We start from the raw sequence: 20686 nt of genomic DNA, 5'->3' as shown, positions 1-20686 counted from the left end.
ATATTACTTCAAATGTAGAACAAGACTTACATTCTGCCCTCATGTCTGGAACATCCCCCCCTGTTTGTTGGCCTGTCTCCACAGTGCATGTTGTAAGAGGTATATCCCTCTACCCTCTGTGATGCTCTTTGCCAAACACCGACATGACGTCCTGCTCACAGTGAATGAAAAGGGCTAACACCCACATAATGTTCCTAGTTATAGGTATGTGTTTCCATGCAATTGGCTATGGGAATATTACCACAGCTGTTACATATGCAATCAGCTAGTGGGAGACTGCAATTTGTGCACAGGCCATCAGCTGATCACGAGCATCACTTACAAAACACAAGCTGCTGCCTAAGCAAAGCAGGTGTACTTTTCCACATCCACCAGAGATGGCGTGAGAGAGACAGACAGAGACAAAGTAAGAAAAGGAAGGGGGTAGGAGAGTAAGAGCTAAGCATGTTTCTGTCACACACTTACTAGTACAGAGTTTCAACCCCCTGCCTATGTGTTTCTATTACATTTCTATGCAGTTATTGCATGCACCACAGAGCTTACATATTGGAGAGCTGTCCAAAGGTATCTTTGAAGGTGAGTGACATCAGCAACAGTGATAAAGGAGGGATAAGGTATGTGTAGTACATGTGCCTGCCCACAAAATCAGGTGCCAAGGAAGGCACAATCACACTCTCTCAGGGAATCCCACACATTATCACAGTTGGCAGGGTCAGGATTAGAATTCCTAACTAGTTTGCTACACTACAATATTACGCAGGTATTACTTGCATCACAGATGTTATCAGGCTGATATATGGGCAAAGTGTATGTCAAGGTGACTGACATCAGAAGGCATGCTACTATAGTGCAAATACAGGTGTAGTTAGTGTGAATGGTTTCCAAATCATTAATCTTCACACACATACACAGACACAGATTTGCCAGTACTGACATGCATGGGTTCATTGCTTCACAGGTGTGTAGTAGTTGACTGTGCCAGAAGGCTGTACAAGGCTAGGCAAAGGGTATACCTTGGCATCAGGCCACATAACAATGGTCTGCAGTGTGACTCAGGGGTGTAGTCCCTGGATTGGCCTACACATGTGGGTATTGTATTCACCATCCACTCATCTGGGTTACTATTGTGGGTGGCCAATGCTGTGCAATGCTTGACATGTATGTGTTCTATATTCCATAACATGGATGGTGTCTGGATTGTGCACATGTCTGACATGCATGTTCTGTGACATGTGGAACAGTACCTGGGGTGTCTGGGGCATATTGTGCAGACAGATTGTCATCATCTGATGTGGCATTCCTGACCTCATGTGGCGAGAACTGGCTGTGGAACTGAGGTTGATCCTGCACCTACATTGACAGCATGATACAGGTATTCACTGTTGTTAGTGGCATCTGTCCATACAGGGTATGTGTATAAGGCATGGTATTTCCTTTGTGGGTTACATTTGCTGACTCTACAGTTGTTGCAGGTGTCCAGGGGTGAACATAGCAAAGGACCACTGTAAGCAATTCTTTGCCTATTGTAGGTATGGAAATGAGTGTCATGTCCTCTGTAGTCCACTGCAATCATACCGTGGTTACTATCTGTGGGCAATATGCAGGGAACTACCAATATGGTGGTTGTTGCCTAGCCAAGTGTGTTTGTGTATGAGACATGGGTGGAGTGTTCTCTGGGTAATACAAGGGCTGCCTATATTGTTCCCAAATCCATAATGTCACATGTAGGAGTATGGATTGTCTACACCAGCTACTCTGCTGTTTAACATCTGTTGTCCTTGTAAAGTGGACATTGTGACATATAGTAGGTCCTCAATATAAGAAATTTGCAAAACCTACCCCACAATGAGTCCTATTATTACATAATCATAGCTACCTCCACACAGGATACTGATGACAAACACACACACTTGACAGTACTGAGATTCAAACCTCTACCTAGCTATGTATTGTTACTACAGTGTACTGCATTTATCACACGTGCCATGGAGGTTATAGTGCTAGTTTTTCCCCAAAGGTGTATTTTAAGGTGAATGACATTAGCTGGCTTGCCAAAGTAGGGCAATGGGCAGTGTAGTGACTGTGACTAGCCTCAAAAGCATTGATCCCTACACACAAACACACACAGACTCTCACAATTGACATGTCTGGGATTAGAACTCCTACCTAATTAGAACATCACACTACAGCATTACACAGTTAGTGCACATGCCACTGAGCTTATAGAGGTACCTCTTATCTAAAGGTGTATTTCAAGGTGAATGACATCAGGAGGCTTACCAAAGTAGGGCAATGGAAAGTGCAGTGACTGTGAATGGCCTCCAAAGCATTGATCCCTACACACACAAATAAACACACAAACACACAGAGTTCCACAGTTGGCCTGTCTGGGATTAGAACTCCTACCTAACTAGTACATCACACTATAGCATTAAACAGTTACTGCACATGCCACGGAACTTATAGGGCTAACCTTTCTCCAAAGGTGTATTTCAAGGTGAATGACATCACCAGGCTTGCCAAAGTTGGGCAATGGAAAGTGCAGTGCCTGTGAATGGCCTCAAAAGCAATGATCTCTGCACACACACACACACACACACACACACACACACACACACACACACACACACACACACACACACACACAGAGTTTCACAGTTGCCATGTTTGGAATTAGAACTCCTACCTAACTAGTACAGCACACTATAAGATTACACAGTTATAGCATGCACCACAGAGCTTATGGGGTAGTTTTTCCCCAAAGGTGTATTTCAAGGTGAATGACATCAGCAGGCTTGCCAAAGTAGGGCAATGGACAATGTAGTGACTGTGATTGGCTTCAAAAACATTGATCCCTACACACGCAAAGTCTCTACATCTGAGATTAGAACTCTTACCTAACTAGTAGATCATACTATAGCATTACGCAGTTATAGCACACACTACCGAGCTTATAGGGCTAGCCCTTCTCCAAAGGTGTATTTCAAGGTGAATGACATCAGCAGGCTTGCCAAAATAGGGTGATGGAGAGTGCACTGTGTGTGAATGGACCATAAACCATTCGTCTAGAAGCACACGCAACACTCCATCACACACAGGTATACATTTAACAGGAATGTGTATACAACTGCTAGATGAATAATGACTTGTACAGTCATGCTATACAGTTATAACAAGCACCACAGCCACTATAGTGCTGAGGGCTACCAGAAGCAAACATCTACAGTGATAGACATTTGCACATCATGTGGTATTGGCCAATTGGATGTGTGTTGGGAGGGACAGGCCTTATGATGTGAAGCTCTTTGTCACTGACTATCACTCTCTTCCACACATCTATGTATGTGTATGTTTGGCCTATTATAGTTTGTTGTCCTTGGATATATGTGTGTATTCCTACCTGATGTTTGTGCAAAGCATGACTGGTGTGCAATGTGGAGTGTGTGCACAAACATCTGTGACTGACAGATATGTATAGTCCACTATTGTTGCCAGACATGGGATTCATTTAGTGTGGGGGCATACCCAGTATGACCTTTCAGTATTTTGTTGTCAGACATGGGCTTCTTTTCTCTAAGTGTGGGAGCATGCCCAGTATGACCTTCTGTATTGAATGTGTGAATCAATTCCAGGTAGGTTGTACTGCAGTGCAGGCATTTGTGTTCTACAACTACAGCTAGCAACCCATTTCTGCAGGATATATGTACATCAATTAACAATATGGGGTCACAATGGGCAAATGATAGTGGGATACTATAACTAATTGTGTCTGTGCTACTCCTGTAGCCTGGTTTTGGTGTTAGCAGACATATTTAGACATATGTACTGTTTTACACTGTGATGTTTTATGTCATCAATTACTGACAGGTATACATATTTGCTTGCAGTAATAACCTGGGTAACACAAGATGAATGAAACTGTGTCCAGTATAGTGGTCTGCAGCCTACATATTCTTGCACAATCATGCCATTCTGAGGGGGAGCTGCAGACACTTGCTGATAGGTCTATGTAAATGGTTCAGCGCCTTGGTACTGTGGTGGCTGAGAATCCTATGCTTGTTCATCCATCAACGTGACAGTATGTCCATATCGTGCTGTGGCCATACCTCCTAGCTGTACAGATTCATACAGATTACCCAGAGACAGAGCTCATATTTCTGGTCATTACCCCTTCACATTGTGGTTTACGAGCAGGCTTGTAGCCACCCATTCCTGTGTCTGCAGGCAGGGATAGTATGTGCACACATCTGAGTTTCTGACTTCAAACACTCAATGACGTCCATGCTTCTACCCCCCCCGTTATTCTATTCTCTTCCGAACATTATGCAAATGATATCTGATAAGTATCCCTATAGTTATCACTTCATCCCAGCAGTATATAGGGGTTGGTCCACAGTTCATGCAGTAGGACATGGTGGAAATGCTACTGGGATTTGTCGACATGGCCTTGCATTTGTGTTCTGTGGACTGTGTTATGTTGTTATTTGGGAGTCCATGAGATAACATACATTGGCAGTACGGTTGAGACACAGGCCTTTGACAGAGGACTGTAGGGCATTTGGTAGTGATGCAGGCCATCTGTAGCAGCCCAGTGCATTGTGTCACTCGTACAGTCCCAGGCTGCAATCCACTGTATTCTCCTGAGGTGACAGGGTAGGTGTGCAAGGTGTTAATGTCAATAGTTTCTGTACTTATTGATCCATTGGTGTGGATGCTGGCAAGGTGCTGCTTACAGCTAGGGACACACCTGCATGGGACACCTCTTCAGCATGCTGCATTCTGTGGCGATTCCCATATGGAGGTGGGGGCATATTGTACTCTTTCCCAACAGCAGGGTTATGACCTGTGAGGTACCTGTGGCTGATGGTGGGGTGAGCTGGGTGCATGTGTTCTATGGAAGTTACTTGCAGCTGACTCACAGATATATGTGGGCATTCCACTTATGCTGGCTTGTGCAGGGACACCAGTGGTTTCTCGGTACTTCATACCTGTGCCTTATGTGGTCTGCCAGTGTTTGGTCAGACTACATCAGTATTCCATACTACACAGCCAACTAATGTGTTACTAACCTGTATGTACAATTCCAAAGGTGTGTCCATTTAACAGTAACATTTTATACACTATCTGTCTAGGGTACTTTCACTAGTGTACTGTTTGTATGTCTGGGAACACATTAATGTCATGTCCATCTTTCAGATGGTGAAAGATATTACATCCGAATAATTAGTATGGATTACTGCTGGATTGAGTCTTGCTGGGATGCATTGTGTTTGGCACTGCAGTTGTGAGAACTTGGCTCTGTCATCAACAGTACTGGCCACTGGCCACCGGGACACAACCCTCCATGCCTACATGCTGACCACATTCAAATCAAACAATATACAACACACAACAACCTAAAACACAGAGCCTTGAATATTATACACGTGCAGCAATCTAGCCAGCTACCTTGGCCAGCTCAGGTAATCTGTGCTCCACTGTTATTATACCTACATGTACGTGTTACTATATTTCTACATAGGATTGTGGGGGGGGGGGCACACCTAACAACTGTAAACATTTGCTATGACTGTAATGGTATTTCAGGTACTCTGTTGGCTTCAATTTCATTTTGTATTCTGACCTATCATGCAGACTAGAGGCATATCAGTGTACTCCAGTTCTTAAGTTTGATTGAACTACATTTCAGTTTCAGACTTCTTACCCTTCAGAACTAACATCCCACTGCCTGACGTGTTTTATTCTGTCTGTGTAGGTCTGGAGGGGGGCTCTTCTCCATAGCCATCAATCAGAGGCCTTATCACAGCCTTTCTTTGTGTTTGTCTACACCTGTCCTGCTGGCTGAGACGGTTATTGGGTATGTGAGCCTCACTAACATGCATATGTGTGTGTCCTATGGACACACATTTGACCCATTATATGTCCTCCAGTGGGTTTTGTCATTTTGTCTAGTACAGACTACTATGTTGACACCAGTATTTGTTAAGGACTTCATGCTGCCGATATAGGTTTTTACTATCTGCTGCCATCCCATTCAGCCACTCGACTCCCTTACATGTTCACATCCATACCATAGATACAGGTAGCAGAACATACTATTACATTCAGCAATTGATAGTGAGAGTGACTTACCTTGCAGCTGTGCCAGTATTGAGGATGATGCTGGAGGGCTGACTATGTCAGATGAACATAGTACACCCCCTATACATGGTTAAGCACAGGTAATGTCATATTTGGCATCCCTTTTACTGTATGTGCAAGTCAGAGACGGGTGTCATTACCTGGGTTCTTACTGTGTCAGTGTACGTGCAATGCATTGCCTCTTTGCCAAGGTCTGGGCATACTGGGTACTCCTCCTTCTGCTTACAGGGACAGGCTCAGGTTGTTCCTCCTCTGAGTCACTCTGTGCCTGTGCTGGCCTTGGCAATGATGGGGGAGTTGTATGGCCCTGTTCCATGCTGTTCCTGCTGCAGCTGTTTCCGCAGGATCATATTGTGTAGCATGGCACTTACAATGACAATTTGGGTATGTGCAGCTGGAGAGTACTGCAAGGCTCCACCTGATATTTCCAGGCACCGGAATCGTGACTTGAGCATCCCAAACACATGACCTATTATGATTCTGGCCTGTGCGTGTGCCTCATTATGGAGCTCTTGTTCGGGTGGATGTGCATTTCTGATGGGTGTCATCAGCCATGGCTTCAATGCTTAACCAGCATCCCCCACTAGGTGGCCATATGGGATGTCCCCATTGGCAAATTTCTGGTACAGCTGTGTCATATGCCAGATGTGGGAGTCATGACAGCTTCCAGGGCTGCCAGCACACACATTTATTATAATGCCCTGGGCATCGCACATCACCTGGCAGTTGATGGTGGTGAAGCCCTTGCAGTTTATGTAGACTCTACCCTGCTCACTGGGTGGTGCTTTGATGTGTATGTGCGTGCAGTCTATAGCACCCACTACCTCAGGGTATTCTGCTATTTGGTGAAAGAGACACATATTGCTGGTCAATGCCTCACGGCTATTGAGGAAATATATGTGCTCACCGGCATGTGCTGACATGGCATCCAGGAGCTGGTGGAGCACCCTGGATGCTAATGTCTGTGAGATCCCACGATATCCCCAGTTGGCCTTTGAAAGGTACCTGTGGCTAGTATTCTTAAGCCTACACATACCTTGATATCCACTGGCATGGGTTCCCCTCTGTTGGTTATTTGTGTGAGGCGTGGCTGGCACAGCTCAACAATTTGCTGTAGGAGGTCCCTGTCTACCCTATAGCGCTCCACTACCTCCAGCTCATGTAGCCTTTGGTAGGTTACCCTGGGTCTGTACACTCTCCTCCATCTCCTCACTGTGGGTTGGTCATCAGCATTATCATCCTCACCACCCTCAGCCTCTTCCACATGTTGATTTATGAGAGCTAATGCAGCCCCTATCATTTTGTTGCTTTTGTTAGGTAAAATTTCCCTGTTTGTTTACACCGGTGGTGTAGAGTTTGTGGGAAAAACCTGAGGGAAAAGTGTTTGCATAGTTTATAGTAGTGTACTGGGCTGGGCTGCTGTCTCTGTAATCGGCTGATTCTGATACATTTCACCTGCTAGCTAACTAGTTCTCTTTGATTACCTTCCTACTACTCTTTTCCCTTCCCTTTGCCTTCCTGTTTAATTCCCAGGGCTCGCTGCACAAACCCAATGCACAGATGTGAATGGAGCTGTTATTTCCTGGTTTAATTTCTTTTTTTGTTTAAAAGGCGGTGCGCGGCATACACACCCATTTAGGCAATGTAAATACTGCTACGCAGTTTCAGACACACCCCCTTCCTTAACTGTGCTTAGCTAAGGGCAAACATGGGCCACAGAGCTCCAATAAGCTTACAGTATGCCTGATACAGCCCTCTATGATGTCAGCTAACGCTTAGGCTTGCACCATGGTTTTCCTTCACCTACACGGTTGGGTGCTGGCTAGCAATGAGGGGAAATCTGTGATTCAGTATCATTCCCCTCATTTGCATAGAATTGACTGGTAATGCCTAGTTACACTGAGCCTTCCCCTTTAGCAACCACAGTTCAGTGGCCTTGTTGTCTTCTGCCTGCCATTGACTATAATGGCAAAACTGTGATTTTGCCTAAAAAGCTTTTTTCAAGGTTTTATTTTTATTTTTGGAATGATCCCTTTTTGCACACCACTGCGCTATGCTTAAACTACTGAAATCGGCCAAAAAAAAGTTATTTTTGTTATTTTTAACCTATTTTCCATGCAAATGACCATATGTAGTTTGTAGAAATGTACTCGGTTACTAGCCAAATACATTTCTGCAGGTTACGCTACTACTGCACAGATGGCTGCCAGTTATCTGGATTGCTAATAAACCTCATTTAGATGGTTTTCACTTGCAAATGGGGCAATTAGCATGCAGAAGCTGTGTCCGTGCAGGAATAGTGCAGGAGCGCACGTGCACTTGCCAGGAGCTTGTTCCTGGATCTCTCGGTGGCCATATTGCCTCCAGCAGCTCTTGCACTGTTCCTGCACACTGTGCAGAGCTTGCTGAATCCTGGGGAGGGTGTATTGCTATCAAATTTTGGTGGCTTTCACATTTTGTAATCTACTACAGAAACCTAAAAGATCATATTTGTGCCTGATAAGCAATTGTTTGTAAAGCTGTACTGAAAACACCCTTTAAAAACATACACATCTTATAAAGTCAATTAAAGATAGAATACTGCAGTTACATACTGAAAAATCTCTTACATTTGTTTGCAGTAATACACCAGCCCCAGGATTCACCAAGCTCTGCACTGCATGCAGGAATATTACAAGAGCTGCTGCATGTAATATGGCTGACGAGCGATCCAGGAATGAGCTTCCGGGACGTGCACACGTGCTTCTACACTATTCCTGCATGTACACAGCTGCTGTATGCTAATTACCCAAATTTCAGATGAAAACCATGCAAATGAGGTGAATTAGTGATCCAGGAAGCAGGCAGGCATCTGTGCAGGAATAGTGTAACCTGCAGAAATGTATTTGTCTACTAATCAAATAACATTTCTGCAAATTGCAAAACAGAGGCATGACAGCTCCAAAAAAAGCATGTATTCAATATAGTAGGCATCCTAATGGTCAAATATATGGCCATTGGCTTGGGAAATAGTTGCAAAATTATAAAAAATATTTTTTTAGGCCAATTTTGGCTTTTAAGCATAGGGCAGTGGTGTGCAAACGGGATTGGCCCGAAAATAAGAAAAAATGTTGGAAATAAGCTTTTAAACCAAAATCATCATTCTGCCATAATAGTCAAAGGCATGCATAAGACAACAATGCCATGGAAAAGTGGTTGCTAAGGGGGAAGGCTGAGTGTCAGTTTTGTAACCATGCATTAGCAGTCAGTTTTATGCAAATGAGGGGATTGATACGGAATCACAGATTTCCCCAGTGTTAGCTTGCTAACCGTGTAGGTGCAGCAACACCATGGTAAAAGCATAAGAGGTAGATGACCTCATAAGGGGGGAGTGTCATGCAGGATGTAAGCTGATTGGAGCTCTCTGGCCCATATTTGCCCTTAGCTAAGCACAGTTAAGGAAGGGGGGTGTGCCTGAGGCTGCCTAGCAATATTTACATTGCCTAAACAGGTGTGTGCACTACGCACCAGGTATTAAACAACACAAAAAAAAAACAGGAAATAGCAGCTCTGTTCATATATGAGCACTGGGTATGCACGGTGCACCTCAGGTCTTAAACGGGAAGGCAATGGGAAGGGAAAACAGCAGTAGGAAGGCAATCAAGGAGAACTAGCATAGCTAGCAGGTGAAATGCATCAGAATCAGTCAATTACACAGGCAGCAGCCTAGCCCAGCATACTACCATACACTATGCAAACACCTTTCACTCTGGTTTTTCCACAAACTCTACACTACCCATGTACACAGATGAGGAAATTTTACCTGACAAAACTAAAAAAAATGATAGGGGCTGCTATCGCTCTCATACATCAATATATGGAAGAGGCTGAGCATAGTGAGGATGAAAATTCTGACAACCAACCCACAGTGAGGGGAAGGAGAAGAGTGTACAGACCCAGGTTACCCTACCAGGAGCTACATGAGCTAGAGATAATGGAACATTATAGGGTGGACAGGGACATCCTACAGCAAATTGTTGAGCTGTGCCAGCTGTGCCTCACACACAGAACCAACAGAGGGGAACTCATCCCAGTGGATACTAAGGTATGTCTAGACTTAAGAATACTAGCCACAGGTACCTTCCAAAGGCCAACTGGGGATATCATGGGGATTTCACAGGCATCAGCATCCAGGGTACTCCACCAGTTCCTGGATGCCATGTCAGCACATGCCGGTGAGCACATATATTTCCTCAGCACCCGTGAGGCATTGACCAGAAATATGCTTCTCTTCCACCAAATAGCAGAATACCCTGAGGTAGTGGGTGCTACAGACTGCATGCACATACACATCAAAGCACTACCTGATGTGCAGGGTAAGGTCTACATAAACCGCAAGGGCTTCACCTCCATCAACTGCCAGGTTGTGTGTGATGCCCAGGGCGTTATGATGAATGTGTGTGCTGGCAGCCCTGGAAGCTATCATGACTCCAACATCTGGCATATAACACAGCTGTATCAGAGATTTGCTAGTGGGGGCATCCCATATGGCCACCTAGTGGGGGATTCTGGTTACGCACTGGAACCATGACTGATGACACCCATCAGAAATGCAATCACACCCGAACAAGAACTCCAAAATGAGGCACACACATAGACCAAAATCATAATAGAGCATGTGACTGGGATCCTCAAGTCACAGTTCTGTTGCCTGGACATATCTGGTGGAGCCTTGCAGTACTCTCCAGCAACATGTACACAAATTTTCATTGTATGTGCCATCCTACACAATATGATCCTGCGGAAAAAGATGCAGCAGGAACAGAACGGGGCAGGGCCGCATAGCTCCTCACCATTGCCAAGGCCATCACAGGCACAGAGTTACTCGGAGTAGGAACAACCTGAGCCTGCGCATGTAGGCAGAAGGAGGCATGCCCAGTATTCCCAGGCTTTAGCAAAGAGGCAAAGCATAGCACATACATTGACACGGTAGGAACCCAGGGAATGACACCTCTCTCTGACTCGCACATACAGTAAAAAAGATGCCAAACATGACACTACCTGGGCTTTACCATGGATAGGGAGTGTACTATGTGCATCCGACATAGTCAGCCCTCCAGCACCATCCTCAATACTGGCAAAGCCACAAGGTAAATCACTCTTCCCATCAATTGCTGAATGGAGTAGTATGTTCTGCTAGTTGTATCTATGGTATGGATGTGAGCTTGCAAGGGAATCGGGTGACTGAATGGGATGGCAGCAGATAGTGGACACCTATATGGACAGCATGAAATCCATAACAAATACTGGTGTCAACAAAGTAGGCAGTACTAGACAAGGTGAAAAATCTCACTGCAGTAAATGTGGTGGCCCAAATGTGTGTTCATAGGACACGCACATGCATGTCAGTGGGGCTCACATATTCAACAACAGCCTCAGCCAACAGGACAGGTGTAGATGACCAAATGAAATGCTGTGCTAAGGCCATCAATTGATGGCAATGGAGAACAGCCCCCATCCAGACATACACAGATAGTCTACAACAGGTCAGGCAGTTGTATGTTATTTCTGAAGGGTAAGAAGTCTGAATCTGAAATGTAGGTCATTAAAACCTAAGATCTGTACTCTACTGATATGCCTATAGTCTACATGATAGGTCAGAATACAAAACAAAATGGAAGCTATCGGAGTACCTGAAATCCCGGTACAGCCATAGCAAATGTTTACAGTTGTCAGGTGTGCACCCCCCCCCCCCACACACACACACACAATCCTATGTAGAAATGCAGTAACATGTATGTGTGGGTTTAATAACAGTGGAGCACATTTTACCTGAGCTGGCCCAATTTACAGGATAGATTGTTGCATGCGTACAATATGCAGGGCTCTGTGTGTTAGGTTGTTGTGCATTGTATATTGTGTGGAATTGGTCAGCATGTAGGCATGGAGGGTTGGGTCCGAGTGGCCCAAAGCCAAGCCATGTTCTGAGAACTGCAGTGCCAACCACAATGCATCCCAGCAAGACCCAATTCAGCAGTCATCCATACTCAGTGTTCAGATGTAAATATCTGTCTCCATATGAAAGATGGACATGCCATGAATGTTGGCCCAGACATACACACAGTACACAGGTGGAAGTACCCTAGACAGAGTACATAAAATGTAACTGTCAACTGCAAACACCTTTGGAATTGTACATACAGGTTAGGAACACATTAGTTGTCTGTGTAGTATGGAACACTGATGTAGTCTGGCCAATCACTGGCAGACCATAAAGGGCACAATTATGAAGTAATGAGAGACTACCTATGTCCCCGCACAAGGCAGCATAAGGGGAATGTCCCAGGTATATCTGTGTGTCAGCTGCAAGAAGCTTCCACATCACACATGCACTCAGCTCACCCCACCATCAGCCACAGGTTTATCACAGGTTATATCCCTGCTGTTGGGAATGAGTACAGTATGACCCACACTTCTGTATGGGAATACCCACAGAATGCAGCATGCTGAACAGGTGTCCCATGCAGGTGTGCCCCTAGCTGTAAGCAGCACCCTGCCAGCATCCAGAACAATGGATTAATATGGACAGGAACTATTGTCATTAACATCTCTCACACTTACCCTGTCAGCCCAGGGGAATCGAGTGGCTTTCAGCCTGGGACTGTAGGAGTGACAGAATGCAATGGCCTGCTACAGATGACCTGCATCACTAACAAATACCCTACAGTCCTCTGTCAAAGGCCTGTGCCTCACCCAGACTGCCAATTTATGTAATCTCATGGAGTCCCAACCAACAACATAAAACAGTCCACAGAACACAAATGCAAGGTCATGTTGACAAATCCCAGTAGCATGCCCACTATGTCCTACTGTATAAACTGTGGACCAACCCCTAAATAACGCTGGGATGAAGGGACAACTATAGGGATACTTCTCAGATATCACTCGCATAATGTTAGGAAGAGGATAGAATAACAGTGTGAAGGGGTGTAGAAGCATGGATGCCATGGAGTGTGTGAAGTCTGAAACTCTGATGTGTGCCCATACTACCCCTGCCTGCAAACCCAGTAATGGGTGGCTAAAAACCTGCTTGTAAACCACAATGTGAAGGGGAACTGACCAGATATATGAGCCCTGCCTCTGGGTAACCAGAAGGGGAATCTCTACAGCTGAGAGGTATGGCCACAGCAGGATGTGGCCGTTCTGTTATGTCAATAGATGTACAAGCAGGGGATCCTCAGCCACCACAGTAACAAGGTGCTGGACCATTTACACAAACCCATCAGCAAGTGTCTGCAGCTAACCCTCCAGAATGGCATGAGTGTGGAAGAATATGTCGGCTGCAGACCACAATACTGGACACAGCGTCATTCATCTTGTATTTCCCAGGAAATAACTGTGAGCAAATAAGCATATCTGTCAGCAGCTGAAGACATAATCCATCACAGTGTAAAACAGTGCATATGTCTGAGTATCTTTGCTAACACCAACCATGTAACACAAGCAGCACAGACACAATAGTTACAGTATCCCACTATATTTCACCCATTGTGACTCCATATTGTCGACCTATCTACAGATATCCTGCAGAAACAGGTTGCCAGCTGTAGGTGTAGAACATGAAATCCTGCACTGGAGTACAACCTACCAGGAATGGATTCACACACTCAATACAGAAGGTCTTACTGGGCATGCTCCTACACTTAGAGAAATGAAGCCCATGTCTGACAACAACAGTGGACTATACACATCTGTCAGTTGCAGATGTCTGTGCACACCCACCGCATTGCACACCATTCATGCTTTGCACACACATTGGATAGGTATACTCAGACATATCCAAGGCCAGCACACTGTAATAGGTCAAACATACACACACATAGATGTGCTAGATGTGGGGAAGAGAGAGGCAGACAGTGACAAAGAGATTGCCATCATGAGGTCTGTCCCACCCACCACACATCCAATTGGCCAATATCACATGATGTGCCAATGTCAATCACTGTAAACATTTGCTTTTGGTAGCCCTCAGCCCTATAGCATCTGTGGTGCTTGTGATAACTGTGTAACATGATAGTACAAATCAGTATTCATTTAGCATTTGTATACCTAGTCCTGTCAAATGTAAAGTTGCGTGCAACTGAGTGTTGTGTGTGTGTTTCCAGAGGAATGGTTTATGGCCCATTCACACAAATTGCACTTCCCATTACCCATGTTAGCACTCATACTGATATCAGTCACCCTGAAATACCCATTTGGACAAGGGCAGCCCCATAAGCTCAGTGGCACTTGCAATATCTGTGTAGTGCTATAGTGTAACATACTAATGAGGTAGGAGTTCTAAACTCAGACACAGCAACTGTTAAGCTGTGTGTATGTGTGTGTGTGTGTGTGTGTGTGTGTGTGTGTGTGTGTGTGTGTGTGTGTGTATAGAGATTAATGATTTAGAGGCCATTCACAGTCACTACACCTCCCATTGCCCTACTTTAGCAAGCCTGCTGATGTCAGTCACCTTAAAATACCCCTTTGGACAAACACCAGCCCCATAAGCTCCATGGCTCTTGCAATAACTGTACAATGCTGTAGTGTAACATACTAGTTAGGCAGGAGTTTGAATCCTAGACATGGCAACTGTGAAACTCGTGTGTGTGTGTGTGTGTGTGTGTGTGTGTGTGTGTGTGTGTGTGTGTGTAGAGATTCATGATTTTAAGTCCATTCACAGTCGCTACACCTCCCATTGCTCTCTTTTAGCAAGCCTGCTAATGTCAGTCACCTTGAAATATCCCTTTGGACAAGGGCCAGCCCTATAAGCTCCATGGCACATGTGATAACTGCATAATGCTGTACTGTAACATACTAGTTAGGTAGGAGTTCTAATCCCTGACATGGCAACTGTGAAACTCCGTGTGTAGAGATTCATGATTTTGTGGCCATTCACAGTCACTATACCTCCCATTTCCCTACTTTAGCAAGCCTGCTGATGTCTGTCACCTTGAAATACCCCTTTGGACAAAAGCCAGCCCTATTATCTCCATGGCGCATGCCATACCTGCGTAATGCTGTAGTGTAATATACTAGTTAGATAGGAGTTCTAATCCCAGACTTAGGAACTGTGAAACTCTGTGTGCAGTAGTTAATGATTTTGAGGCCATTCACAGTCACTACATCTCCCATTGCCCTACTTTACCAAGCCTGTTGATGTCAGTCACCTTGAAAAACCCTTTGGACAAGGGCCAGCCCTATAAACTCCATGGTGCATGCCATAAATGCGGAACAATGTAGTAGCAGTAATTACACAGGTATGGGTTTAAATCTCATCTGTGACAGTTGTTTGTATGTGTTCATATGTATGTGTGCATCTTAAAGGTTTTGGCCCCATTTACACCTAGTACACATCTCAGAGGTGGGCTTTAGCAGTCCTGCAGATATCATCCACCTTAGAAGTGCCTGTTGCCAAACCTAAACTATGTCAGGTCAGTGGTGCATGTGGTAAATGTGTAACCATAATGGTTTGTAACAATGGTTCGATAGAGGTTTGAACCTCACCCCTGGTAAATGTGTGTTTAGGGTAAAATTATTGTTGGGATATCTCACCCAGTACATCACCCAATACCAGTATTTACAAGGGCTGGCGATGTTCCTCACCTTAGAAGTACCTTGGGACAGCAGCCATCCTGTAAGCTCTGTGGTGCATGCAATAAATGCGGTACACTGTAATAGCAATAAATAACTAGATAGGGGTTTGAATCTCAGCACTGGCAAGTGTGTGTATGCATGTCTGTCATCAGTATCCTGTGTGGAGGTAGCTGTGATTTTGTAATAACAAGATGCATTGTGGGGTTGGTATTGCTAAATTATTATGTTGAGGATCAAGCATATGTCACAATGTCCACCTTACAAGAGCAACAGATGTCAAACACCAGAGAGGCTGGTGTAGACAATCCATAGCCCTACATGTGACATTATGGAATGGTGAATAATATAGACAACCCTTGTATTACTCAGAGAACACTCTCCACCTATGTCTCATACACAAACACACTTGGTTAGGCAACAACCACTATATTGGTAGTTCCCTGTATATTGCCCTACAGATAGTAACCACGGTGTGATTGCAATAAACTACATGTCTGTTAACCACAACAGTGCCACTGACATCAGAAACTACTGTGATGTGTTACATTGCCTGACTGAGTGTGTGTTATCCAGCAAGTAAAAGGATATGGCCCCCTGTTTCATCCCTACAGTAAACAAATAAATGCTTACAGTGGTCCTTTTGCTATGTTCCCCACTGGATGCCAGCAACAACTGTAGAGTCTGCAAATGTAACCCACAAAGGGGATACCATGCCTTGTACACATGCCCTGTATTGACAGACACCACTAACTCCACTGAATACCTGTATCATGCTGTCAATGTAGGTATAAGCATGACCTAAGTTCCATAGCCAGGTCTCACCAAATGAGGTCAGGAATGTTACATCAGAAGATAATAATCTGTCCACACAACATGCCCAGAAACCTCAAGTACACTTCCACATGTCACAGAAGATGCATGTGGGACATGTGTAGAACCCAGACTCTGTCCATGTTATGGAATATAGATCACATACATGGGAAGCAGTGCACATCACTGGCCACCCACAATAGCACTTTCCAGTCAGTTCTCGTACAGATGATCTCCTGGTACATGTATTTTCTGCAAACAGAAGCAGATACCTTCACATACACACACACTTACTTGGCAACAATAAGAATACCTGCTTGTGGGGACCAATCCAGGGATTACACTCCTTAGCCACACTGGAGAGCATTGTTATATGGCCTGATGCCAAGGTATTCCCTTTGTCTAGCCTTGTACAGCTTTCAGGCCCATTCACCTACTACATACCTATGAAGTAATGAACCTATGCATCTCAGTACTGGAAATGTGTGTGTGAGTGTGTGTGTGTGTGTGTGTGTGTGTGTGTGTGTGTGTGTGTGTGTGTGTGTGTGTGTGTGTGTGTGTGTGTGTGTGTGTGTGTGTGTGTGTGTGTGTGTGTGTGGAGATTAATGATTTTGAAGTCATTCACACTCACTACACCTCTCGTTGCCCTACTTTAGCATGCTTGCTGATGTTATTCACTTTGAAATAACCCTTTGGCCATGTATCAGTCATATAAGCACTCTGTGGTGCTTGTAATAACTGCATAATACTGTAGTATAACAAACTAATTAGGTAGGTATTCTAATCCTGATCATGCCAACTGTGATAATGTGTGTGTTTCCCTGCGAGAGTATGAGTGCTGGGTAAACTGTCTTTATGCCATAGTACCCCCAGTACATGTCCCAAGTTTCACTGTATGAGGACCACTGTCACCATCAACCATACAGGTAATTGATTACACTATCCAGCCCAATGATGCATGTGCTGTGTGCAAATTCTCTGTAACAGAATGGGCTCACTGACAAGGTAGTTAACATTGATAAACCCAGGTCTCTTAGATGTGTCTATGACTGTAATGTGTTTGTCAATGTGTATATGACAGTATGTCATACTATGCATTGTTCATTAACACCCAGTACATGCCCCATGACCATACTGAACAAGGCCTTGTGATGTTCTTCACTTAACAAGAAACTTGGGACACACCTCATCCTAAAAGCTGTGTTGTGTGTGCAATTAAGACCAAACACATTAGTAGCAATAAGTACCTAGGTAGGGGTTCTACTCTCAGTGTTGCCAAGTAAGTGTGTGTGTATGTGGAGGTATCTGCTTCTGTTTGCAGAAAATACATGTACCAGGAGATCATCTGTACGAGAACTGACTGGAAAGTGTTAACATTTCAATGGAATCGTCTTGCGGAAATTCATTCCATCAAAACTAGTAATACATGTGTAAATGCCCTCTTCCCCACTATACAGCTGTACATCAATACTGAAGTTGGTATATATACTTGGGTGTGGATGCTGTGGGCACAGCCACCCTCATTGAGGTTATTGTTGTGTCTATCCCCTGCTTTGTCTGCTGTAATACTGTACAGTTTATGTTAACAGGTTAAGTAGTTGTCAATCACACTATGTGCAGTTCTACACCACCCCACACCCTCCACAGTGGAAGGCTGTACCACACACACCAGCACACCTATGTTTACCAACTCCAAGATTGCACTACATTGGGGAAGAGGACATATACCCTGCCAGTACCATTGTCAGTGACATTAAACTAGCAGACTGATTATTTACTGATGTGATGTTTTGCCTATTTTATCTTGGTGGAATTTCATAGGCTAAAATAGATTCACTGCAAAATTAAGTACATCTTTGTGTACAATGTTCTCTGTGTATTGTATCAACACCAAAGCCACTGTGTGTGTGTAATATACACAAACATGTGGTGTGTGCCACCCAGTAAACTTACCATTGTCCACTGCAGAAGGGCTGCTTACATCAGGCACCATGCACTCACTTGTATCCACCCCTAAGACCTATTAACCATGTGGCACATGCAGTAACTGTTATACAGACCTGTTACTTGTGTTCAGCTGTATCCAGGATATGACACAATGTGTCACCACAGTGTCATACCCCTTGTAGGAAACAACAGCAGACCAACATCCTGATGACACATAGACATCTACAACACAAACTAAATACATTATAAAGACCACAGTCAGTCAGTATTAATAACAGGTACAATGCATCATGGCTGGACAGCTGCACATCCTGACATGTAAGCATTAAACTTTCCAGCTGAAAACATGTTACACAGCATTACATTGCTAAACCTTAATACATTCACCCTGTGCATAAGAACAATATTAGCCTGTCCTTGCATCAATGGTATGGATGACAGGGATGTGGCACAGGTATCATCATATGCACAGAGTGTGTTGTGGGTTTGCCAGAGACCTAGGCTGAGTCGTTTGGTTGACATCATGTGTATGCATGTTAGGGGGTTTCATTATCAATTGGGCTGTGCAGATATGGTGTGTGTAGGTATGGAGGTGCTCTAGCTGTGTTGGTGATGTGTGTGTATGTATGCACACAGTTCTGCCCTATATAGAGGTTTGTTGGACAGCTGCAGACCATACATGGCAAGGTGTACAGTTCACCATCTCTGGCCACAGACATGAGAACTGTGCCTGCCAGAGGTTCCATGGGCAGTACCAGGTGAAAGCCCAGATATGGTACTCTCCCCTGATGATGACAAATGTACGCTGGATCCGAGTTCCTGTTGGGACCAGCCAGGACCATGTGCATGTAGCCTGCTCTGTTGTGGTGTGGACAGCACCCCTCCCTGCAGTGCTGGTGCTAGCACTGCCACTACAGGAAGGGCTGTGACTTGTTGCATGCCCATGTAGACCTCCACCTTTTGGTGTTGCTGACCTATGTCCATGTGGCTGTCGCCCTACTCCCACCATATGCTCTAACATAGACATTTAACAGTTGAGGATTCCCACCATCTTACCCAACCATCTATCCAGGACCTCTGCAAAATAACAATGGGCACCTGCAAGATCATGGATGTTGTCAAGTATAGTAGAATGAGTAGATGTCTAGAACCTCCGACTATGTCTGGTATAATGTTCCATACTTGCCTGTGCCTCAATGACAGCCCAAAACATGCCTCTGGTGACACCTGCTGTGGCACTTCTGCCAGGGGCATGATGGCCAGCAGACCTCCTATGAGCACCCCTGTACATCTGCCTGTGTGGTAACTCGCCGGTCAACTGACTATGCCTGCAGTGTACAGACACACTTGCCATAGACACTACACTGTACTGCCGCATGCCACCACCCACAAACTGTCCCTCATCTATGGCCACTGATGATGGGGTATGTATAGGCATTGTGACTGTGTGCGGGGATGGGGTGGATAAAAGTGGGATGTCAACCGATGGCGCAGCTTCAGCCCATAACAACCCTGGCTTTGCATCTCCATACCTATCATCATTGTCAGAGTCTGTATGGACACTAACATCAGTTTGCCTGCAGGAGGGACCCTGACCCACCTCGCCACCTGTGAGGGGAAAACAAAAAACATAATTTAAGACCTGGTACATCATTGCTTACCTCTACACACACACACACACACACACACACACACACACACACACACACACACACACACACACATACACATGTACACACTTAAAGGTGAGGTGGCTCGAAGATAAAAAACAGACCTCTTATTACCCAACAGTCAACATGCATGACATATGGCACTCAACAGCATGCACTGCAGCTATACTCAATCACTTTTACCAATATTATACATCTCTGTGATGCATGAGTTGTGTTAGTAGGTGATGCCCCTTCCCCTGTAACACACTGCACCCATGAACACAGTATTGCTGTGCACCTGTTCAGCACGCTGGCATGTACTGTGCACCATACCTCATGAGTGTGCACACCATTGCTGAATGTGTATATATTTTGAAGTTATGTTTGCTCTTTTGCTCACGGCCCCTATGTGTTTGTCTGACACATACCTGGGATGATATGAGGACAGATGTCAATAGTAGATGCCTGACATCTGATTTGCAGATCTCATCATCAGCAGTTCATGTATGAGCAATAAAATC

This window comes from Protopterus annectens, chromosome 2.part0 (genome assembly GCF_019279795.1).
Source record: "Protopterus annectens isolate FY-2018-M chromosome 2.part0, PAN1.0, whole genome shotgun sequence".
Classification (NCBI taxonomy): domain Eukaryota; kingdom Metazoa; phylum Chordata; order Ceratodontiformes; family Protopteridae; genus Protopterus; species Protopterus annectens.
Note: the sequence above shows the minus strand (reverse complement) of the source record.